The sequence below is a fragment of the Ambystoma mexicanum genome, chromosome 6q (genome assembly GCF_040938575.1).
Source record: "Ambystoma mexicanum isolate Mex_15411 chromosome 6q, UKY_AmexF1_1, whole genome shotgun sequence".
NCBI classification, from domain to species: domain Eukaryota; kingdom Metazoa; phylum Chordata; class Amphibia; order Caudata; family Ambystomatidae; genus Ambystoma; species Ambystoma mexicanum.
In genome coordinates, this window is record NC_090937.1 from 37,076,163 (window position 1) to 37,100,235 (window position 24,073).

General features: G+C 45.5%; 1 protein-coding gene across 15 annotated transcripts in view; it reads right to left on the reverse strand.

Moving 5' to 3' along the window:
• MAPK10 (mitogen-activated protein kinase 10) overlaps positions 1-24,073 on the reverse strand; it is a 928,972-nt gene that overhangs the window by 398,174 nt on the left and 506,725 nt on the right. The window lies entirely within an intron of this gene.

Genomic DNA, 24,073 nt, shown 5'->3' on the forward strand with positions numbered 1-24,073 from the left:
TTCATACTCCTATCCGACAAACCTTTGCCCTGGGATGTAGCCAGTAATAAGAGCAGATGTATGTACAGCCTGTGGCTTCAGCATTGAAATCAACATTAAAGAATGCACATTGACATCTGCACTGAGCGCGCGATGAAACAGATGAAAGCCCGCTGGTGAGCGGTGTCCAGCCGCGATCCTCCTCCACTTACTACCACTTCAGTGCACACCACTTAGATCCAATTCAACTAAATGCACAGTGCTCATGACTGCTGCATCAAAAAGACATCACCCTATAGAATATGGGAATAAAACTAGACAATACAACATCTATTCCCCTTCTGAATGCCTATCGGAATAGCCCCACGAAGTGTCGCTTTTAAGCATTCCCATATATAATATTCAAAGATTCTTTCCTGATGGAGAGCTGCGCCTCTGCTCATTCACTTCACAAAACTGTGGATGAATGTGCCTGTTTCCTTTCTTGATGCACTGACCTACTTTCAGATACCAATCAAACCATAAAACCCTAAAAAGGATTATTTAGAGGGATACATTTAAAAAAAAACATTCATGCTCACCAGGTAATAGATGGGGATGCAGAGTACCACCATTTTTTAAGCATCATTTTAAAATATCTTTTAGGTACATATAAATATTGCTCACAGCAGAATCAGTGTACTGGGCGACTCCCATCTCTTTTATGAGGATGGAATCAAGAGAAAGTTAATGCCATGTTTGACATGCAGAGGACAATGAGGCACTCCCCTATTCCTTTCAGTTCATTTGTGTTATAGCACTGCCTGATATCCACCACACCTCATCCCTTCTGTAGGGCCTTAGGCCACCACTGCCGTGTCCCATATCTCTGCCCAAGACTGCATGCAGCTACTCTCTTCTACTCTACTGTGCTTTGTGCCCTGCTTTTGTCTAATGCCCACCTGTTCCCTTTGCTGAAATATGCATGGCTCACTCATCAATGGCAATTCACAGTGAAGGTGGGGAGCGCATGAAGAGGTGGAAGTGCTTGAAGAAGTGATTCTCGCGCACCACCGGATTGTGAATGGCGTTGCCCTCAGCTCCCCTGGGCCTCCTTTCCTGATTGAAGCGTTTAGGCACCTGGGGCATGTCACCGTAAGACTGAGAGGGGTAGATGTAACCCTGCAGAGGCCATCACCTGTACCATAAGGTCTGCCACCACTTTCTGAGGGAAGGGGACTGGAACCTTCTTGCAGGGCCCACTCTGCAGGCGAAGGACCCGGGAAAAGGGCCCTGAATCCGAATCCAAATTGGTCGCTGGCCTCACAGGCCCTGCTGCATGCTGGTCTGTCATCTTTGGGCCTGGTGCCACGCCCTAGGAGGGAGGGCAAGCAGGCCCAGCACCATGTACTGGCTCAGACATGGACAGCATTCCTTGGCCCTAGAACCTGAAGCAGGAGCGTCGACCTCAGAGATGGCGCCAGTAGTCACTGAGCCCTCAGCCCACTGGCTGGTAGTCGAATCACCCTGCACAACAACCTCGGGGGTGGCTCCGGTAGGCTTGGCACCCTCAGCTATGGAGCTGGTAGTAGTTTTGGATCAGGCTTCAAGCTGACTGTTGGGACTCAGAACACTACGATCCTTTGCACGCTGGTGCAGAAGAGGAGGACAAACTGGATCATCCCTCCGTGGATCACCCGTAAGAGCTCTTGGACCCCTTGGTTTGGGAGCTGGTAGCCTTGCCAGCATGTCGACGTAACACCTGGAAGATCCGTTGGGCCCGTTGGCTTGGGAGCTGGTAGTCTTAACGTCCTCGGGTCTGCCAGAACAAGAATCCAAGGCCCCTTTCCCAGTGGAAACCCCTTTGAAGAAGTCTCTGTGCTCATGGTCCTTGCTAAACAAAGAGCCTACCTTGTCTTGACAGGGGGTCCTGGCGACAAACTCTTGAAGATGACAGGAAGGAGAAGAATAGAAGATCTCCCTCCAGCGGAAAAGAAGGTTCTTCAAAGGCCCAGTGACTGAGAGCGCTGCAAGCCGTGCATGTGTCCCAGCGGTGGTTGGGCACCAGGCAATCAAAAAATAGCACATGGGGGTCCGAGGATGGGAACGAGTGATCACAGGATGCACATCTCGTGAAGCCTCCTGCAGCTGACATGCACTGGGGGAGGTAGGGCAATGAAGGGAGGTGAAGAAGATAAAAAAAACACGAACAGGAAGCATTCACAAAGCTTAAAAATATCTGCGTCTAACCATCCATGTGGAAAAAGGGACTCAAGTGAGGTGCCAGAGGGTGGGATCTCGGGGGCGTTCACACGCCCAGGGCCATGTAGCATGAATTGTACTAAATTTAAGGGGGAAACTCAATTTTTCACTACCAAAGGTTCCAGTGCTGTCCCCATGTTGGGGGCACTGTGAGAATCCAGAAGTTGTCTCACCCTCTAGTCCCCAGTGGTGGACCAGTATGAGAGTATCACCTGGGTCAAAGGGTCTTCAGGGAGTGGGAGTGGAATCCCCTCCCCTGTAACACCTTTACCACATCCTACCAGGAAGGGTACTTAGGAACTTTACTCCACCCCCCTTTCCCTATATGAACACTTTTACAACGACAGCCCACTCTGGGAGAAAACAGACTGACAACCGAGCATTACACTTGACATGTCCTAATACTATGGTCAGGCAAAGTCAGGCAATTACTGTTAACAACTCACACCTAACTTCCATTAATCTTCCCCACATGGATAAAAGGCGGAGCACGAGAGCACACTCTGAGCGAGGCAAAGCACATGAAGGAATAGCGCTTTCTCGATGGCAGCTGAACAAGGGGAGAAAGGCAGCAAACTGAGAAGGGAAAGCAAGGAGGTAGATACACTTGACGTTTCCCGTGAGAATCTGTTACTTTACAGAAACCTTCAGATTGAAATGCATGTGGCCAGGAAACCAGATTGAAGAATTCTGCATTGTGTGTCAGAGATATCCAGGGCCCTCCTGCATGACTAGTCGAGTCGGGGAGTAGCTGCACCCACTGTGGTACTGTCCTTTGCTCCAGGATCAAAGCAGCGCCAGAGAAATCAACACAGCCGGTGAGTTGGGGAGACCGGTCTGTGAAGAAGTCAAGCGTACAAGTGACAACATTGTATGAAGAGTGCAAGAACAAAGAATATTAACGTGTGTGATGAAAGACGCGATTAAAACTCAATTGCTGATGGTTGTTTGAACTCTAATGCGAATCAGAGAAGGTACGAGATAAAGTAACAAAGTGGTCCAGCACCACAGGTGTGCTCAATCAAAGCTCTCTGTATTAAGAACCCGGCCAAGAAGTGGCAGAAACAAAAAGTGCTGAAAGGGAAAGTGATGAATATAATTAATCGAAGTGGTCCAACCATGGTTTAAGAAAAATCCATCACACAGTCGAAAGCCTTCAAAGTTTGAGAACAAAAGAAAACAAGATTAAATTGGTCTGAACCCGACTGAGGGAGACCGTGGTCTGAGCCTGATTGAGGGAGACCAATTGTGGACTTGTGCTTAAAGTGGTCTGAGCCTGACTGAGGGAGACCCGTGGTGAACAGTACACCAGAGAATTTGTGAATGTGAAAATCCTGATGAGAAGGAAACTTTGATACTTGTTTGTTACACCAGGCACTCTGCAACAAGAGACTTTATTGGAAGAGAGACTTTGGTGCAGAAGGCCCAGATACCCTTATTTCGACTGCATCCTCATGGAAGAGAAGCCACAATGTGTGCACAGCTCAAGTGTGTCACCGTGTACTGTGCTGAAAACGCGGGGAATGCAAGCCAACTGCTTATCTATATTGACATGTTGTTTCTTGAACACTTTTCTTTTACATACATCGTTTTCCCACACCATTTAAATTTAGAAGTAAGGCTTGGTAATAGGTTTATTAGTTTAAGCCCTTGACAGAGACTCCACTAGGAATGTGTTATTATTATTTGATGGTCGTAGCTTGCTCCCATCCTTAGATTTAGGGTTAGATATGCGTTATTCCAACCCATTGAAGTTTAATAAACACCCTTGAACTGTGATCACTTGTGTCTGTTTTCACTATTTGATACCGTGTCTTCCTTAAAGGTGTTGTCAGCAGTGGGATGTGACTCAATTGAGACCAATTGGGGACCCTAAAATTCCAGAAACGTAATCACAGAGCCTCAGATCCCTCTACCACTATGAAAGAATCCATAGGCTTTGATATTTGTAGCAGCAGAAAAGCTACTGTCCCTCCAGTGAAAAGGTGGATGATTCCCACAGGCTTAGTGCTAATACCTCCTGTGGGTTGTTATATAAGATTGGAGACATAAAGCTTCTCCTAGAGAACAATGGCAAAACTCCATTTGAAATATATTGTAGGGACAAATTGCTCAGGCAATCCTTGAAAAGGATCTAGTTCCCCAGTTTTAAGGAAGAAAGTGTGCCAGAAGAAATTGAGAAAGGTAGCTTAGACTCTGGAGAGGCTGATGAACCATCTATCACTGAGGCAAAGCAGGAAGAAGAACCTACCATCCTTCCCGGTCTAGCCTTCACCCAGCAATATGTTCCAGCACTCGCAGAGGCTTTCTTACAAGTGATACTTGAGGGAGAAGGACTAGAAAAGGGGAGTCCCTTTTTCTTCCTGAAACAGGGATTACTATATAGAAAGGAAACCTCAAGAGAAGGCATAAGTAAAACTCAGTTAGTAATCCCCAAAACCCATTGCAAGATCATGCTAGAGATTGCACAATCTCATTAGACAGGGGGACACTTAGGACAATCTAAAACCCAAGCTCACATTAGTGGGAAATTTTACTGGCCAGGTATCCATGCTAACATAAAGAACTTCATTCAGACATTTGAAATATGCCAGAGAACCAGTGCATATATTCCCTTACCTGACCCTCTAAACCCCTTTCCAATAATAGAGGTCCCTTTCTCCAAAATTGGGATCGATATCATTGGACCATTGGAAACCTCTAGACTGGGTAATAAATATGCTCTCGTAACCGTTGATTTCGCTACCCGATACTCTGAGGAGGCGTTCCCCATGTGGAACAATATGACCCAGAAAATCTTAAAACACCTATTGTCATTCTTTTCTAGCGTTGGTTTCCCCAAGGAAATTCTAACAGAACAGGAATCCAATTTTATGAGCAAATTCCTGGGTGAAGAAGGAATTACTACACATTTCCACCTTAAGAACATCCGTTTACAACCACCAAATGGACGGGTTGGTAGAGAGATTCAACAAAACCCTAAAGATGTTTTTGAGAAAATTGATAGATAAGGATGGGAAGGACTGGGATCACATGATCCCCTGGGCCCTACTTGCAGTAAGAAACACCCCTAAGGCATCCACCAGATTCTCTCCTTTTGAATTACTTTATGGTAGAGTACCAAGAGACGTCTTAGACATGCTCCGGGAGACCTGGGAAGAGAGAGAAGAGGCACCTATTCCCCTCTCATATACAGCTAGCCAATTGCGAGATCGTATGAAACTCGTTTGAAATCTATTCTACACTCACATGGAAAAAGCTCAAGCCCAACAGAAGTCCACCTATCACAAGAAGGTACATTTGAGATCCCTTTCAGTAGGACAAAAGGTATTAGTCCTCTTACCTACCTCAGACAATAAACTTGTCTCACAGTGGCTTGGGCCATATGAGGTACTAGAGCAAACAGAGACATCTACCTATAAAATAGCCCAACCTGCTAAGAAGCAAAAAAAAAACCTTTCCATGTAAATCTCTTAAAGGAGTGGAAAGAAAATCCTTCCGTTGCCTCAACCTACGATATTGTCTTGCTTGATCCTGGAGGAAATAGACAACTCACAGCTTATTCACCAAGAACTACCTAGAGAGAAGCAAGAAGATTTAAACGACCTGGTCATGGCATTCACCGATGTATTCTGTGAAAAAACAGGACGAGTACATGGTACTTATCATTATACCAGAGAAAACCCTATAAACTTCCAGAAGCCCAAAAACAAATTGTGGTAGAGGAAGTGAATAAAATACTGACGGCGAATATTATCCAGCCTTTTTCCAGCCCGTGGTCCTCCCCTATTGTATTAATAACAAAACCTGATCATTCTTGGAGGTTTTGCATAGACATCAGACAGGTTAACGCCATCTCTGACTTTGATGCCTACCCTATGCCGCGCATTGATGAGTTACTAGATAAACTTGGAAATGCCATCTTTCTATTGACCCTAGATTTAACAAGGATATTGGCAGGTCCCTGTGCATGGAGCTTATACGGAAAATACAGCTTTCACGACTCCCATGGCACTATTCCAGTTTAAAGTCCTCCCTTTTGGCCTGCATAAAGCTCCAGCCACTTTCCAACAGCTTATGTACAGGATATTCCAGTCCTACTCCAATTTCTGTGGGGCTTATATTGACACCATAATAATTTACATTAAGACTTGGGAAGACCATCTTTTTAATCTCTTTAGTATTATGATAACTCTCAGGGAAGCCGGCCTAACTGCCAAACCATCTAAATGTAATCTGGACCAATCACTCATGAAACACCTTGGCTTCTTGTAGGGAATGATAGTGTCCAGCCCAAACGAGAAAAAGTGAAAGGCGCCATAGATAACCCAACATCTAAAACCAAGAGAAACCTCAGGGCATTACTTGGATTGATTGGTTATTACCGTAGGTTTATTCCTAATTTCTCAGATAAAACAGCTAGGATAAGTAACAAATTCAAGAACGCTGAACTCCAGAGGATTCATTGGACTGAGGAGGATGATATCTGTTCCAACTTAAAACAGACTTTGTGCCAGAACCCAATCCAAGGTGGTAGACTTTTCAAAGGAGTTTGTGTTACAAACTGAGGCCTCTCTCACAGTGTTAGGACCAGTCTTATCACAAATCGGTGATGGATTAGAATGCCCTATCCTATTCACCATCGAAAACTCTTCCCTTGTGTAAAGAACTACTCAGTGTTGGAGTTAGAGGCCCTTACCATCAAATGGGCAATCACACATCTAAGATACTATCTTTTAGAAAAGAAGTTTACTCTTGTCACAGACCACTCACCTTTAGTATGGATAAGCCAGCAAAAGGATTCTACCCCTCGAGTCATGCGATGATTCTTAGACCTGCAACCCTACTGTTTCACTGTGGAACGTCGATTTCCTTTCCCAGTTTCCCTGTGAAACTGATGCGGCTACATTGCATAGGGGAAGTGTAGTTGAGAAACCAGAAGGTGTCTCATCCACTAGTCCTCGTGGATCTCTCTGCTAGCCAGGGCACAGCCATCACCTTTGGTTTTATGAGTTCTAGGGGACTCTAAGAGGGCTAAAGTGTGGGAGTGGTGGGATATTAGGTACCTCTTATGAGGCAGGGGGCTTGTTCACACTAAGCAAAACGACTAACGCCATTTGTTGGGTCACAAGTTTGTCTCCGTGATGCCTGAAGTTCTGCGGGTCACTTTTGAGGGAATTTGCCCATACTTAAAAAAGGAAACAATTATGCAAGAAACAGATTTTGACAAAAAATGTAGCAATTGAACTGACAGTGCCAGGCCCATATTAAAAATTCCAGAAATCGAATATCAGCCACAAGCAGTGGGCGAGTGGATGAATGAATTTCACACCCACTTGTGAGAAGAGAATCAGAGCCACTTTAGGATTCCAGGAAAGGCACAGGTCTGTCTCTTCCTGTCTCCACAAAAGAACTTATATCCTGATGGATGTTTTATTCTGAAAGCCAATTAGGGTGAGCATGAATGCTTCCAAATATTGAAAGAGGCAGTCACAAGAGGAGACTGGAAAAGTGTGCTTGCAAAACAGTAGAAGCATTTGTGCGAGGCATGACTGCTGCAAGAACAGAGATGGTGATAAGGAACAAACTTACATTCACCACTGATGGCATAGTGCGTCGACGGTCCAAGATGGTGGACCCCACTAAGCTTATAACTAGAGTGATAGAGCTGGCTCACTATGGACACCATGGACACCAAGGAACATCTAAGACAAAAGTGTGTCTTAGGCTGAGGGTATGATTCCCTGGCATAGAAGGCACAGTGGATGATTTTGTCAAGGCATGTGTTTGGTGTCAAGAAGCAGCTCCTATAGAAAGGAACCACGCATTGATTCTATGAACAGAAGTTCTGAGCCTTGGGAAATTGTGCACTTGGATTTTGGGTCCACAAGCCGAGACACCCATTTTCTTGTCATAGTCGACCTATGGTACAGGTATCCTTAGGTAGAGTTTGTGGCATTTGCATCTCTCTCAGAAGTCATCCCAATAAGGGAGAAGATCATTGTGACTCTTGGGTTGCTAGCAGAAGTGTGCTCTGACAAGATACCCTGTTTCAGAGCAAAGGATTTTCAGAGTTCCTACAGACCTGTGGTATTCACCACCAGAAAAATTAATTGTTTCTGGCTGTGAGCCAATTCGGAGGCTGAAAGACCCATACGGAACCTGAACAAATTCTTTTGAATTGCTCATGGGGCAAGGCATGTGCGACAGGAAAGCATTGTACCAATTTCTGCTGGAATATCGCACCACCCCACATTGCTCCGCAGGATGCCCCAGGCAGAGGTGTTGTTCCAGAGATGCCCGCAAGCACTTTTCCCGGATCCTGTGCCCCGCAGCCCAGGAGTGATCGATAATCAAGTGGTCTTTGAGCAACACAGGATGGCAAATGAAGTGGAGAGTAGCAGGAGGGGTCTCTGTGACTACCCACTAGTTGTGGGGGATGAATTGGGAGTGTGCACTAGTCTCCCTGGCAGAAAATTGGACCTCCCACATGAGACTCGTCCATTCAAAGTGGTAGATGTGAAAGGGTCCATGATAACGGTGTTGGAAGGGCATGAACTTGTTATGAGGAACTCCAGTTTCTCCCGAAAACTGGCGGGATTGCCAGAGGAGTGTAGAGAGAAATATGGACCGCAAGGCGAGTGCCTTGTCCCAAATATCGAGTTGTTGGAAGAGGGCATGGATAATGCAAGAGTGATGGTGTCCGGGTGCCAGGAGTGGAAAGAAGGTATGCCTTGAGGGAATCCAGTTGCCGCCCTATCTACCTCCAGGACTATGAGGTTGACGTTTGAGAACTAGGGTGGAAAAGGTGTTTTGACAGTTGTTCAACAGAAATGTTATAAGGTTGTTTGTGTGTTGTTTGAAACAGTTATGAAAAATTCAGAGTGTGGTGTGTTCCCTTTAAGGAACCGGCGACAGGGTACATCACCACATTCCTGGAAAAAAAGGGCATCATGCTCGGCCCCTTCACGGGCTTTTGGGGTGTTTTGGCGCCATTCCGCCCCCGTACCATCCCCTTTCCCAGGGGGAGGGGAACAAGTTGGGAGAGGACCCTGCAGCGGTTACCAGGCTGCCTCCTCCATTTTCTTTGTGTCTTTTCCGTCGACAGCGGCAGTAACATTTAATTTAAAAACAGACTGTTGTGAAGTCCGACACTGACACTGCTGGTAGTTCTATGGGCTCCCCTAGTTCACTTGTTAAAGTAGGGACCCGCAAAGGGATCTCGCAGGCAATTACAGTACCGCAATTTGCGGTACCGTAATTGCCACCTTCCCCATTCCCATTGAGCCCTATAGGGCAAAAATGGGAATGGGGAAGGGCCATGGTGAAATGGGGAAATACCGCCCCGCCAACCTTGGAATGGGGCGGGATTTCCCCATTTCACCATGGTGGACTCGTTACAACATCGGCACCAACCATGGTGCTAATAGCGCCATGGTTTAGCGCCGGTGTTGTAATGAGGGCCAGTGTGTAATGGCGAAGCAGAGAGGGTATTATTCATGGCGGCCTTTCCGGTGGCATTCTTTGGGGCAAGCTGGTGCCGGAGAATGAAAGGGGCAATGGGAAAGGGTTTTTACGGTTGATGGACGTGCAAGTCAGCAGCACCCAGGTTGTCATTTATGTTCGGAGGTCACAGACCGATCAGAAGGGGAAGGTGGTGGCACTAACGCTGCAAGCCATCCAAAAAAGCAGAGTGTGCCCGGTGGCAGCGGTGGCCAACTTTCTCCAACAGCGGCAACCATCAGAGGCGGGGGCACCATGGCTCTTGCATAGGGACGGTTCCACAGTAAGCCGCTTCCAGTTCAAAAAGGTGATGGAACAGGCCCTGATAAAGATAGGTTTAACGGAGGGCCGGTTTGGGACCCATTCGTTCCGGATAGGGGCGCCACCTCCGCAGCAGCCGCGGGATTGGGGGCTGAGGACATCATGAAGTTGGGGTGGTGGTCTTCGGGGTGTTTCAAAAGATATATCAGACCGGAAAACATTTGATTCAAACATGCCGTTCCCTCCACTTCTCGTTTACCAGCATTTCAAAGAAAGAGGAAGTGCACCGTGTGGGTAGTGGGGCACTCGTTTGTCTCAAGGGCCAAGGCAAGCTGGACTCAACAGCAGAAAGAGCTGACAGCCGGCAAGTTCCGAATTGAGTAGCACGGGGTGCCAGGGATGAAATGGGCACAGCTACAGGGGCTGCTGAGAAAATTGCTGAGTAAACAGCAGAAGCTTGAGGTGCTGGTAATCCACTTGGGCGGGAATGATTTGACCAGCCTGGGGAGGGGGGTTTTGTTGAAGGACATAACGCTCTCTTTTCAGAAGATCTCAGCACAGCTGGGTGAAACGGAGATCGTGTGGTCAGAAATGATTCCCAGGGCGGAATGGAGAGGGGCACTCAGCGCTCGAAAAATCGAGGAAAAAGCTGAATGGGGCCGTGGCGAAATTCTGCTGGGGCAGAGGCCTCCATCAAATCAGACATGGCCTGATCAACGGGAAAACCCCCGAATACTTTCTGAAGGATGTGGTGCACCTATCGGCAATGGGAATGGAACTCTTTTTCTGGAACATATGTACCAAATTGCTGGAGCTGTAAAAAGGAGACAAGAGAAGGGGAGCCACGGAAGGCGGTAACCCACCTAGTGGCGTGGCGGTGTTTGGGCGACCAAGCACAAATGATAGACTCCAGATGAGCCATAAGGAAACCGGAATGGGTCTTCGCTCTTCTGGACCAGCGCCTCTTGGGGGCCTAACGGCGGGGGCGTCTGGTGGTAACAATTAAGGCTCAGCTTCCCCCAAAAAAGAAACAACGCTATCCCCACCCACGGACACCTGCATGGGCAGGATAGGCTCAGGCACAAAGGGTGGGGGGGGAGTTGGGGGCCTACGATGGAAACTATACAAAGGTATAGGGAGAAGCAGGTGAGGTCCGACACAGAGCAAGCGCCACACTTACAGACTGGAGTTCACAACATGTGTACAATAATTCTGTTGTTATGGAAATAAAACTGCAGCCAAGTTTGCCATATGAAAATACTGTCTCATGCCAATTCATTGCTTGCGAGGAAACACGGTGCAGCGAAGGAACGAGTGAAAGAGGGCTAATTGGCAATGAGGGCAAATGGACAAATGCAGGGGTTATGCCACTGTCGACAGAAAAGACACAAAGAAAATGGTGGAGTCAGCCTGGTAACCGCTGCAGGGTCCTTTCCCAACTTGTTCCCCTCTCCCTGGGAAAGTGGAGGGTTACGGGATGAACGGCGCCAAAACACCCCAAAGCCCGCGAAGGGCAAAACAAAAGAAAGGGGTGGGCGAGCCCCTTTATAACCAGCAGGGTCCTACAGCAGAGACATCCAGCTCCTGCAGTAGGACCCTGCAGACATGCCGTGCCGTGAGGAAGGATTTTGTTTGAGACCCACCCACCCACGAAAGGGCAGGGAAGGAGGATGACACCTGGACGTCGCTGTCGCAGGACGGTCAGGATGGTGTAAGGCGGTGTTTGGGCGACCAAGCACAAATGATAGACTCCAGATGAGCCAGAAGGAAATCGGAATGGGTCTTCGCTCTTCCAGACCAGCGCCTCTTGGGGGCCTAATGGCGGGGGCGTCTGGTGGTAACAACTAAGGCTCAGCTTCCCCCAAAAAAGAAACAACGCTCTCCCCACCCACGGAAACCTGCATGGGCAGGATAGGCTCAGGCACAAAGGGTAGGGGGGAGTTGGGGGCCTAGGATGGAAACTATAGGTAAAGGTATAGGGGGAAGCAGGTGAGGCCCGACACGGAGCAAGCGCCACACTTACAGACTGGAGTTCACAAAATGTGTACAATAATTATGTTGTTATGGAAATAAAACTGTGGCCAATTTTGCCATTTGAAAATACTGTCTCATGCCAATTCATTGCTTGCGGGGAAACAAGGTGCAGTGAAGGAACGAGCAAAAGAGGGCTAATTGGCAATGAGGGCAAATGGACAAATGCAGGGGTTATTGTGGAAGAAAGAGTTGGGGTACAGGTCGCCATTTTGCTGCTTTTTCATATGAACATGTCCTCCGGTGGATCTTCCTAATACTCATTTATGGAGCCCTTCTGCTTGGCCTGTTCACTTTCTTTTTGCAGGTCAATGATTCCCCAGGGGACGCTTCCTTTAAGCGTCACAGCACGCAGCCCAGCCGTCTGCTTGATGTGTCCTGCCCATTAAAACCAAAGCGATTAAAAAACAGAAACACAAACGCCTTGGAGGGTTTATTTTAGCCAACCCGGGATCCCAGCTGGGCCTGAGCAGGCTTTCAAGCTTCAAAATCACGGTACCCCTGGGGCAAGGCCGTATTGCTGTTCTTTTCCACTCCAGCTGGCCACAATTCCTGCGTGTTGCTGTGCGTCCCTACAAAAACTGAACGACTGAAGGCAAGGGGTGTGTGTATTGGCGTAGAAGGCTGGCATGCTCATCGATTAATGCATTTACTCGCCCCCCCCAGGGAACAAGAAACCGCAAAGTGAGGCGGAAACAGGAGTAAGAGTACAGTAAAAGGCAACAACAAGCAATGAGCTCAAACAATGCAACAAACGAAAAGGTCATGTGCAATTGCTGAAAATCATGTATCGTAAATATGATAGAAGCCGCTTTTTCTGCACTATGGTGAATCTAAGCAGCTGCCAAAGGTGCCACCAGAAAAGTGCTATCAGGAGGCACTATGTTTGAAGAAAGAACATCAATGTTGCCTCTATTGTAATGGTGGGAGCGATAAAAGGCACTTTGCCAGGTGAGGTGTAAATCCCTGCACTGGCCTTGGATGGTAGTTTCAGTGCCAGGGAATACCCTACGCTTTCCTGCCACCGCGCGCGGTAATCCCTTCAACGAAGCATTCAATGAAATGTGAGCCGATAACTTTACTAGGCTAAATCATAGTAGTGGCTGGTATTTTGAAAGACCATATGGACTCCTTTCTCGGGCAGTGATATTTCTACTGAAAGAGAGACTTAATTTACAGAACGGTCACTAAACAATCATGCTAGAGTATATGGACGATGCATGTTTGTCACATGCGTGCAGGAAAGAGGTTTTTTGGTTTCTTTCTCATGCGATCACTTTGACTGTATTTCATGGTGTTTGAAAGGGAAATGTATGTTTGGGATAAACAGGAGATCGTTTTGTCCCATTTTAGTTTGTTCTGTTTTTTTAAATTTCATGTTAAAGTTGGAAACAGAGAAAGTCAGGTCTGGCACAGAAAGGACAGAGTTTGGGTGTTTGAATTGTTATCTGCTGCATTCAGTTGTTCTTCAGAGCTGTTGCTCACCACAGTGGCTAGTGATATGCAAATTGCCTTTTTTTGACACCCAATCTTAATAAAAGACAAGGGCCTCATTATGAGTTTGGCAGTATTCTGGTTGATATACAGCCAGAATACCACCAAACTGTTTTACCGTTACCACGACTTGGTCTGGTGGAATTACTGCCAGATTACAAGTGTTAGGCCAAAATTACCACATGTGGTAATTCCACTGAAATGGCTGCATTTTGGCAGTAAGGTGGCAGATTTACCTCCAGCAAACCATAGTTGGGTGGTGTGGTAATGCAGCAGTAATGTGGCGGTAACTCTGTTACCACCGCATTATCTCTGTTTATGGCTGTGAAGGGCAAATCATGAATGTGTAACACTGGGTTTCTGAAACACAGCCCTGGAAGCATCAGGCCCAGCAAGCCATTCATGTATTTGTTTGTTTGTGCAGTCGGTAGTGTAAAGGGACTAAAGCTAGTAGTATACTGCGAATCGCTAGACTACTTAAGTGCTCCACATGCAGATTATCGATGATCCCGAAAGCTGTGCGTGACAAGACTGATTTTTATAGGAAAAACCTAGGCTTATGTCACACCAATGTTTAATAAGAACCAAACCGTTTTACCATTAAACTAAGATCCACTTAGCCATACTTAGTTGAAATGTAAAGAAAAGGAGTAGGGGTGACTGGAGCAGTTTGTGGAAACCTGTAAAAACCTAAATGTGCTTGGAGTACCACAAACTTTTAGAACTTCATGGAGGATCCTTGGGGCTGTGGTGCTCAACATACGGCCCGCGGGCCAAATGCGGCCTTCCATCCCACAGTATGCAGCCCGGGAGTGCTTACTTTTGTAATGAATTACGGCCCACTTCAAGCAGTCGGCTGCATTTCATTACATAGGTAGTTTGCCTGGGACCATTGCTGGATTCAGGCATACCAGACAAAAGTGAGCACCTCTTTTAGAGTGGAAATTAACCATATCTTCATCTCAATTATGATGTATGCCACCCCCCTCCGGCCCCCTGCCCCCGCCCACCGCTCCCTCCTTTTGCTTGGAATGGAAAGCTGTGTGAGGCACCCTTGGGAGGCATACATTGTAAGGGAGATAAAGATAAGGTTAATAGCCGCCAATTATCACGAGACAGGCAATCCAGCAGTCAGCTGTCAGCCACTTACTTACAAAGAAGGATTCATTGTTACTCAGCAGGGAGCTGAAACACTGAATGCCCGCTGAGTTGCAGTGAATACTTCTTTGTAAGCAAGTGGCTGACGTGGAGGAACCTGTGTTGAAAGGCAACAGGTTGACAGTTATGTTTCCCCATTGGAAGTGATAATATAGTCAGCTGTGCCCAGTGTTTGTCATGTGGGAGGAGAAAAACACCCCAACGGACTGAAGCATATTGAATGGTGAGGTTATCTTCTCTGCATCAGCCAGCACCACCTTAGGTTTACATCCACCAGGAAGTGATAACATCAAATGCAAGAATACAAATATTGAAATGTCAGCAAACCCATTATGACCCAACACAGTAACTGCAGCCAGGCTTCTGCCCAGGACTCTGCCATGATGCTCTTGATATTCCAATGACTGTAATCATTGATGCCATTTGTATTCCACACTGCACTGCTTTTATGGACTTAGCAATGCTATTTTTTAACGAACCTACTGGTTCCTTTTTAGTCAAACACAGACGTGTGTAGGACTCAATGGATCTTGATAGAATTCATATCTGTGCCCGGCATGCAGCCTACCTACAAGTTGCCCTTGTGCAATAACTGCACAATACCCTGAGATATCTTACTAGTTGTCATTATCAGCCCTGTATCATGCTTGGCCCAAGCATAGCACTATGGACTCCTTCCAGATGCAGGCGCAGTGGGCTTGGCTGTCGTAGTGACCCAAAGTAAACAAAGCACAGGATAGCACAGGGGCAACGTGCTGGTCTTGGAAGCAGAGCAACAGAGGTTTGAATCCTGGAATCGCGCTTAGAAACTGAATCCAGGTAGTAAGTCTGTTATAAAAAACCAATAACAATAAATATATCCACAGAGGTATACATTGGAAAGCGGTCCCTTACTCCAGTGGCAGTGGGGCACATATTGGAATACGGCTTGCTTTCAGGTGGGGTGTGGTGTGAGGCAGGGTTGTGTACTGGCCCCCATCTGCTTCTGCCTCTACATTAATGGCCTTTCACAGGATTTGTCTGGAGTATTGGCGGATTTTCTAGTTTTGGGAGGAAGGGGGTTCCCAGTATTGGCCTATGCTGATGACACTGTCCTTCTTGCAAGAACACCTAGGGCCCTACAGATATTGATTAATGCTTACTCAAGGTTCATGGATAATTTGGGGTTAAAAATTAACTCTAAGAAATCTGCAGTAATGGCGTGCGTTGGCAGAAAACGTTCTGTGCCCATGAAACCGATGCTATGCGCAGATGAAATCATCCCCAGAGTTAAGACGTTTGATTACCTTGGGATCTGTTTCTCAGAGGCCTTAAATGGTAAAGATCACGTGGCCAAACAATCTGTTAAGATGAGTCAACAGATTGGTGGAATCTTTAGATTTATGTTGAAGTGTAGGGGCCGGCCTTTGGATGTGATCCTTAAGATTTATAGCACCCAAACTGCGGCTTCTACTTTGTATGGTGCAGCTATCTGGGGTTTCCAGAATGCAGCGGAAATCCAGCGTAAGGAGAGCAATTTCTTTAAAAATCTGCTTGGGCTCCCGTCCAGTGTATCTGGAATAGCTGTCCATAGGGAGTTGGGTGTGGAGCTTTGGGAAGATCAGTGGGCGTTGGCCCCTCTTTTATTTTGGGTCCGGCTGTGGGCTAATGAGCATGCTTCCTTGTGCCATACTATTATTCGTACTGTGCTAGGTAAATGTGGCTGGAAAAAAATTCCCTGGCTAGCATATGTCTTTTCAATTCTGGGTGAAGTAAATTTAGGCGCCCTTTTTCCACCAGATATTATTTTGTCCAAAAGTGAGGGGTCCGTCTACAAATCCATGCTGGGTGAATTCATAGCAAGTAAAAGAATTTTGCAAGAACGTGGCCATAGTAATGGTGAATTTCACTCAAGCATTAGCTGTCTAACTGGTATCCAACCTTACCTGCTTTGGAGTACGCTAAAAAAGGACAGATGGCTGATTACGAGGGCACGGTTCGATTGCCTTCGGCTGCAAGGCAACACTTATAAATGGAAGGGTTTTCCCAACTCAGCGGGGTGCCCGGTTTGTGGACACGGTAGAGAGGATCTCTCACATTTGCTATTCTTCTGTATTGGGTATGCAGGCATACGTAAAGTGTCCCTTATTCCTGTCCTTAAGAAATCGATGATCCGCACACACTGGGCTGCTCTTGTGTTCCTCTTGAGCGCCGAATCAGTTCACACCGCATGGGCTCTTTTGACGTTCCTGAAAAGAGCAATGTATTTTAGAAACCGTATTCTGAAACTGCAAGGTGGTGAGGGTCTGTAAGAAAAATTTTATAGCACACGTAATGGGTTAAAGTATTATGTACTGTTTATGTATGAATCATCACCAAAATATCTCTTAACGTAGTTCATGATGAGGCTACCGTCCAGGTGCTAAATGTATTTGTATGCTGTTGATGGCAATGTTCCATGATTCTATTTTTATGGAAGTATAATTTTAAGATTTTGTAATATGAATCAGTGTAATAATTGTGTTTATTTGTCGTTTAATGGTTGCTTTATACAACCGAATAAACTTGTTTGACTGACTGACCGGAATACCTTACAACCAATGCAATCTATGCTATGAAGTGTACATGCAATTTGCAATATCTATTACTGCAATGAAATATCAGCCAATTCAGGGATGTTATAAGTAAGGCCTTTAATCCAGTTACACTGAAGTTACAGAGAGGAACCCACTGGCTCCCACCACCCATGGTTACATATCTCCAACTACAACACTCTCACATCTCTGTCAAGACTCTCTCTGACATCATGTCATCCAGACGAGTTTGCTTCTATCCATCCAGCACTGCAAGATACAACAACTACCAAACCTTGCTCACATTACATGGTAGTTGGAGGCTAATTCACAATAGTTACATAGCATGAAGTCAAACCTGCATTATCTCACAAGTGGATACATTCACAAAAGTTATCTATACTAAAGCCTTGCTGAAGAAGAGCCATTCACAAATGTTACCTATCAGCAAGTGCTTGTCAAATTATATGGCAGTCGATGGCTAACGGGTACATAGTGTTTTGGCAATAAAAGCAGAAAATACTTTTTGCCATTTGTGGAACATATAGTGCTAAATTCCAGGAACTTCCTGGACAGAATTTCTTTCTTGCTTGGGCATAAATAATTGATTTTTTGCGTTATATTAAATTATTCATTTAATTTGTTGCATGAACCTATTTTGCTGCACTAGTTGTTAGACTTGCATTCATGCCGATGCATAGGTAGGTTTATGAGCACTTGGATGGCATTAGTTCCTTTTTTTGGGTCAGTCCAAATGGAATGACCAATGAGGCCTGGGTGTCAGGTGTATGAAAGAAAGTTTCACCAATTTATTATGCCACTTCAAATTATGCCATCAGGCACAAAGCTCCCAGAATCTGTCCACATAGCAGAGAGGATTGGGTCATTGGAGGATCAGTCGGGGAGAGTTTGCATGAACCACGGCAGTCCTGCCACATGTGGAAAAACTCTAGCGTGAGAAAATGGGGAGAAAATGGAGGACTATAAGGGTGTGCAGATGGGAGTAAGCTCCTGAAGTGTTGCTTAGAGGGGTGGCGGAGTCGCACCCCGGCCCTTCAAGAAAAATGTTCCCTGACCCCTCAGGTTGTATATAATAATTTTTATAAAATGCTGTGCTTTGTCCAGCTTTATTTGTTTGCTTTGGCAACACGACGAGATTAGTTAAGCTGCCGCTTTCATCTCAATTATATTTAATTGCTTTTCACCCAATTGTGGCGCTATGATAACGTTGGCCATTTTTAAATTAGTGCTCTTGCCCACTTTCTTCGTTATGACTCACGAGTTTGTGTTGCAGTGGTACCCCTTTGAACCCCTACTGGGGAGCTGCTTGTAACTCATTCAAACTATTTAGATCAACAAATATCTTTCTATGGGACGCCACTCGCAGAGTAGTAACATGTGAATCATGCAGACTACAATATATTAATTTTTAAGGATGACACGTATTCTGCAATTGTAATTGCAATTACATCGTGGCACCCATTGTATATTTCACGGGATACACAAATTTAATGTGAATGGACACCTTTACTCACCCAATATGGCGGCCCGCCTGGGACTTGTTGAATGTAACACTAAGCATGGACCAGTCCCTTTACTATTTCTATATAGATACTCCCGCGCTCATATGCAGGGCGAGCGCTCTAGGAAACTAACTTTGAATTTACAATCAGTGCAGGTAAGATTCTTTATTTATGGTCCCTGAGATCTGGATATGCAAATGCATTTCCAATTCAGCGTGTCAAGATGGGATGACCACAACATATTAATTGGCATTGACAGACTGTCTGCTCTTTAGCATAGTGCTTACTGTTCTATCTGTTGAACGCTTTAAAGTTATCAACCCTGAATCTTGCAAACAGTATAAAGGATCAAAGTTATTCATGTTACATGGGATGTGGGCATAGCGAATACTAATGTGCCTTTGTCGCTTTGGACGTATATTCTTCTACTGTTCCTCTATAATTTTCGGTCTTCCCTCATCTCAGCTTACCCCTCTCAAATCTATTTACCACTCTGCCATTTGAACCCTCTGTCTCCTTACCTCCCATGACTCAATTTCCTCTTCACTCTCTCGACTAGGCTGGCTACCTTTCCACCTACAACTAAAATTCCACTTTCTCTGCCTTGTTTTCAAATCCCTTCATGGTCTTGCCCCTCCTTATCTCTCCTCCCTTCTCTCCTTCTACTCCCCCTCTCCCTCCCTTCGTTCTGCTGACCACTTCCTGCTCTCTGTACCTCCTTCCCCTTGCGCTTCCTCCCGGTTCCGCTCTTTCCAACTTCTTGCTCTTCTGCATTGGAACTCTCTCCCCCTCTCAATCCGCTCTTCCACTACCCTCATCTCATTTCACACTTCCCTTAAATCCTTCCTCCTCCATTCCCCACCTTGAAGCCCCCCCTGCCCTCTCTACTCCCCCCGTCTTTCCCCTCTTCTAATCCCTCCCCTCCCTTTCCACCTTCCCTTTTCTATCTTACACTCTATCTCCCTTCCTTCTACTCTCACGCAATCCTTCCCCTCCCCTCCCTTCACTCTCCTGTTCGCACTCCACTTCTCCCCCCTCTCAGTCAATTGCTCTTTGCACTGTTTTGTTGTTGAATGATTCAAGTTGCCACTTTGCTCACATTGTTATTTTTTTGTTATTACTCTGTATTTTGTTGTTCCATTGTACAGCGCCTTGGTGTAAAGCGCTCTATAAATAAATCAATCAATCAATCAATCAATCAATATGTTGCTATGCTTCTTATCTTTGGGAAACACGTTTGAATTTACGTCATGCTCTATTTGGCTTTTACCATTCAGATCTTCCCGCAACTGCGAAGCGTGAGAGGTAGGACTGGCAACTATATAAGGATACATTATTGTCTTCTGAATATTTTAATAAATTCCTTCTTTATAGTTGAACTGTAATAACAGTTGGTTGATATGTAGAGGCTGAGTCTAAACAGTTACTTTTCATTCCAGTAATTGGTATGCGGAATAGGCACATTGCCTACCATTTGATTTGGAAATGCGTCTCTTTATTAATAAGGTACAATAAAAACATTTTTGTAATTGGCATAGTCACCAAAATAAGGCAACATAACCATCGGGTCGCGGCAGCCAAGCAGTGCAAGTTACTAATGACATATGTATACATTCTTTTATCTCCCTTTTTCTTTCTTGTGTTTGTTTTGCATTATACAATTGTTTTACCCTTATTCTTCATGCAATGTTCTGTTTTTATTGTTATGTATTAATGACAGCCAAAGGAGTGCAGCGTGGACAGTAGCCCTCAATGCTGCTGGGGTCATTGACTCCCTGAACTCTACTTGTATTACACTCAAAACCTTACATTGTTATTTCCACCTGGGTATTCCAAACGTTGCCACGTTTCCCTCAGCCAAATATGTGCAGGTGGTTTCGTTGCACCTCTTTGTTGGACGGAATTGGTAAAAACACACTTAAAACAACGGGTAGAAAAAAGTTGGATGAAACTGGATGGGACGGTAGCCTTCCCATTTCGAAATAGAGAAAACATTAAGGTGTACAAAACTGCAAAAAATGTAAATGAGTCACGAGACCAAGCACCAATGAAAAGACAATGCTCATTGAGTCTTTGAAGTATCGGTACATTAATGCCAATCCACAACCCATAACACCTTTGTTTAAATTTGCTGAGCCGATGTGTTCCCAAATGGGAGTGCTTTCAATTGATAACGTTTTGGCACTCACCAGAAAGTGGAGTCATTTTATGAAATTTCCGAGCATTGAAATATGAAAATTGTTTTGCTTTGTGTGTACCACTGCAATGTCTTTCCTTCTTATCTTGACTTCACCTGTCTGTTTAAATGATGTGGCCCATAATGATGGGACAGCGTGCAACGTGGTACTTGGTTTCTGGTGTGCATTCCATTACCTTTTTATGCTCCACTGTGTCCTTACAGAGTGTGGGGGCAACGGAGGGGACAAGAGGGGAGGGGCAACGGGGGAGTCAACCATACGCAAATCAGACACCCCACAGTCAGCTGGCCCAAACTTCCTGGCCCCAACACCTCTCACCACCTTCACAGAACAACCAGCAATGTGGGACCCGCTTCTGTTAACACTGACGTGTGCACCGTCGGACTGGGAAAAGAAATAGGGCCCGGTCACCCAAAAAAAAGTGGCCCACCCCTCGCCTCAAAAAAGTGACCCACCCCTCGCCTCTCGGCCCTTGACCTGTGATGACATCACGCGGAAGTGATGTCATTTGACCCAACCCCAAAGTGACATACCGGGAAGCAATGAAACACGACCTTTCACCCCTTGACAAAACAGGAAGTGGCATCAAATAGCATTGTTCCTAAGTACACTAAATTACTGGGAAGCCAAGCAGAAGTCCAAGGCCAAATGATATGTTATTGTATAGCACTTACGCTTAAGCTCTTTTTTATTGAACAAATGTGCATACAATATCACCCAACCTGTGTTGGTACTTATTTATCGACCTAAGAAGGATGAAAGGCTTTTTGAAGAAAAAAAAATTAGCATTTCTTTTTCTTTTCTTTTTCCAAACCAGCTTATGCATGGCCAGAAACCGGCCCCCACTCCTCAGTGACGATTTCGGCCCAGCCTGAGGGGCCATTCCGACCCTGGCCGTGTGCATTGAATCCCTGGATGCGGCGAGCACAGACATCCATTTCGAGCTGCTCCGTGCCACTATGGGTTTCAATTTAAAACCAAAGATTTGATGAGAAGGCTAACAACTTTGCGTTGTAAGCTACTGGAGACTACAAAACAAAGTTATACAAAAGGGAAATCTAGAAACGGCATTGCAGCAAGTTCTGCAATCAAATGTTGAAAAGAAGTGTGTAGCCTCGTGCACTTAGGGAGCTTGACAAGTCCACATTCATGGCGCAGAGGCGTTGCTTTGACTAGTCTGTGGGGTCCCCCATAGGACCTGAATTCAACTTACCATAGACAAGTTTTACTGCTTCTCCCCATCAAAACAAAATGGTGTCTCTTTCAGTTCATCTGGGACTCTGAAAAAGATAATGGCGCAGTGCTTTGTTTTAACACTAATAACCTCCCCTGGCTGCTAACTGCTGCAACCTGATAAAGTCTGAAAGTAATGAAGTGCAATTACAAATGTTCCTGGCCCTGTCGTCGCTCCAGGATTTGCTGTCACATGCCATCTGTCAAAAGCAACAGAAAAAGTACTGCATTTGACAGCTCTGGGTGGTAACATCAGATACTGCGCTGTGGTTCGGGATCTAACCGAAGGAGCTGCCATCTTGCAATGAGGCAATCAAACTCTGATAATGAAAAAATGAACAGGGTTTTTTTTCATCAATTATACCAAAATAGTGGTGCCCCGTTGTTAGGACCTGCACCAATGACGTCTTTTGTAACTGCAGTTTTTCAGAGAGAGAGGGTTATTCACCCTAAGGGAATACAACACGTGTTCCTCCTTAAAGCGGATGACGTTAACCGCTCGACTTCAAATAGCGTCTGCTTCTTCCATTCAACCCACGCAGTTACTTTTTGGAAGCACAGTGGCATAATTGGAAGCATTTAAGTGTGTTTAATAGCACACAATGAGAGGCTTTGAATGCACTGAGAGTGCATAGGACCTTGGGTTTGAGGCACAAATAGTCAGTGTCGATATATATTGTAATCATGAAGAAGTGTTCTAAGAAATGGTTTTATGATGGAGGAGGGAGCGTAAGATCCTCTGAAATTTCTGAGGGCTACCCTACTTGGCAGCAGATACATACTTCTATGACCTAGAAGATCATTAATTCCCTGGCCCATCATCAATACTCCAGATCCCCCAGCTTACGTTTGCCATACCTTTTCCACTATTCTAGATGTCTTTCCTGCAACTGGGCCACTTCCCGCCATCCACAGTCGCTAGCAACACACCCAAGACGACCGTAGCAAAGGCCACAAAAATAACTGTCAAAAGCGCTTTGGCGCATCGGTAGAAGAAGAAGGGTTCTTGTAAAAATCGTTAATTTCATTTCCGATTAAAAACAAGTAAATAAATAAATAAAGGCCACAAAACAACATTCAGAATTTATGCCAGGCTTGGTCTAAATCCACATGATACAGGAGTCCTACAAACATTTGGGTGGTGGCATAAAATTCCAATATTGTGACTAGAATCATGTCCTCTTACAGTTCAAGCAGTGTCACAAGAGTAAATCAGATAGCGCTTTGACGTGGAGTGGTCCAAATGGTACCAAGTCAACATTAGACATAGCATTTGCCGATTACAAACTTTTGATTCAGAGGAAGTTATTTCCCATTGCTACAAACTACGACACGCAAGTTAACGCAACAGGCAGGATGGAGGCCTCAAAAGAGGAAGGCAGGAGGGTGTCCCAAAATTTGCAGGCTTACGGAGGTCCATCCATGTCATCAAGACCAAGAGTTAGGTATACGAATGGGAATCTATATTGGAGGCAGTAGGCCGCATGATCGTTTTTAATGATGAAATATTGACACCAAACTCAAAGGTATATATAATATGTTAGGTCACGGGGCACATCCTGATCTAAAATCAGGTGACGAAATGGCAAGCAACACCATGCATGCCAATAGATAATGATACAATCAACTACCTTCCTGTTCACGCATGTGAACGCACACGAGTGGCAAGAAGATATGCAAGTGTTTAACAACATTGCAGTCACCATAACCAGGCCGTGTAGCAAGGACCACAACAACAAAGGCAGAAAAAAGGTGGTGATATAACTCACTCAGCAGAGCAGACTCACCAGGTAAGTGCAGGAGGGTTTAGATTCCTGTGGGGTAGGTCAGCCTTGCCTACCACGCTGAGACGTCGCACTTCACTATTTCCAGCCAGAAAATTGCAAACGTTCAGTGCGTC